A 1,753-nucleotide genomic window follows, 5' to 3' on the forward strand; every position below is an offset into this window, starting at 1 on the left:
ACGCGCGCGCGCGCACACACACACACATGCACACACACACATATGAAATATCTAGTGGTCTTTTAATTGTGGTAGAACATAGATTTTGGGGTATTTTAGAGTGACTTTGGGATCTTTTTTTATCAGGGATTTTGCAATATTTAAATAGGGAACACCAGAATTCCTGCTAGGGAGGCAAGTGGCAGGACTCAGGCACCTGCTTAGAACTGGCACCTGGGACCCAGCTGGAGGTTGCTGACCTCTTGGCCACTTGGGGTCAGAAGGATGTGCTTTGACAGTTCAAAGCAGGCCATTACACTGAGAACATCTTCTGGGCAATAGCTGCCCCGATGACCAGGTGGTGGCACACATGGCAGTAGTGCTGCACAAAGGCCAACTGTGCAACCACAGCCCGCTGGCAGCTGGCCCAGAGGTGCAGATGCCTCTATTGGCTATGCAGTCCACATCTGGGTCTGGCAGGGCTACTTGCTGTCAAAGGTGGTAGCAGGTCACAGCCAGGCAGCAGTCCCCACTGCCAGACTGCTGCAGTGGGTAGAAGGTGCAGGGAATTCCCAGCGCTGTTTCAGCGGTCCAGCTGGCACAAGGGGTAGTGTCCCCAGGTACCAATTGGCCGGGCCCCAGAAGCTCCTGAGAGTGAGTGGTCCTGAGCTGCTACCCAGGGCAGCTTTTGATACTGCTGGGGCCAACACAGGTGCTGGCCCCAGCTTCTAGCTCCTCCTGGATGCAGATCCAGGAGCTGAGCAGGGTTATTTTGCTCCAGGTGGCACAATTTGCCCCACACCAAAGTGTTTCCAGGCACGTGCACTGAGGCAAAAAGCCCCAGTTCAAATTTGCGCCGCTTCTATTTGAGCTGCTGTAAGTGCATGTGCCTGCATGTGTGGATGCACCCGATGAGTCCTAAGTGATTCTATGAGAAAGTTAGTATGCAGTAAGATCAGATGTGAATTTATAGCACGTATGTGGAACAGACAGTGCACTGTAACTTCACACTCTAGCTTATTCTGCTTATTGCTACAATGTTAAGCAGTTAGGGCTTGCGTATAATAAAAACTGAACTTCCTCCTAATCTTTTTAAGCACCTTCTTCTAATATAACAACCCCACCCTCTCTGACCAGAAGTAAAAACATCTAAAATAGTCTCAGTACAGGAGTAACCCACTGCTCATTAACTAGGGATGCACAAAATATTTATTTCTATTCATAATATATCTTGCTAAACTAGTTTTCTTAAACAACTCATTGTTATTTTCTTTTTTTAATAATTACTTATCCACTAGGGTATGACTAAGGCTATGTTTTTGGCACATTTCTTTTTAATAAATGTCATAGAAGAGGTGTGGAAAATGCAGTATTCAAGGAAAAGTGCCAAAGCATGCTTGCTACATGTTGACAACAGTGAAACAGTACCTTAGCAGAGCTCATTTCTCTACTCTGGACCACTGCCTCATAGGAGTTGTAGCTTGAAGGGCTATTGCCCCCATTCTTTCAGCCAACATCTGTGGCTGAATTACACCTTCCATGATCCTGTGTGCTCTTCCCTTTCATAGAATGCCAGGGTCCTCCTGATTCTCACTGAGTTTCTACATTGTTGTGGTTTCCAAACCTCCATGGCTGCTGTGACAAAAATGTAGTCTTAGTCATGACTGGCAGCCTGTGCTAAATAACCATCTAACTAGTATGGACTGGAGAAGTAAATACAGGTACTCCTCACTTAACGTCATCCCAGTTAAGGTTGTTTCATTATTACATCGCT

General features: G+C 46.5%; 1 long non-coding RNA gene across 1 annotated transcript in view; it reads left to right on the forward strand.

Moving 5' to 3' along the window:
• The first annotated feature begins 837 nt into the window (after positions 1 to 837).
• LOC109296620 overlaps positions 838 to 1,753 on the forward strand; it is a 6,632-nt gene continuing 5,716 nt past the window's right edge. The window contains exon 1 of the long non-coding RNA XR_002097000.1: positions 838 to 1,731. This is a non-coding gene — a long non-coding RNA (uncharacterized LOC109296620). The remainder of the gene's footprint in view (positions 1,732 to 1,753) is intronic.

The sequence above is a fragment of the Gavialis gangeticus genome, unplaced genomic scaffold (assembly GCF_001723915.1).
Source record: "Gavialis gangeticus isolate Ggan-Ray unplaced genomic scaffold, GavGan_comp1, whole genome shotgun sequence".
NCBI classification, from domain to species: domain Eukaryota; kingdom Metazoa; phylum Chordata; order Crocodylia; family Gavialidae; genus Gavialis; species Gavialis gangeticus.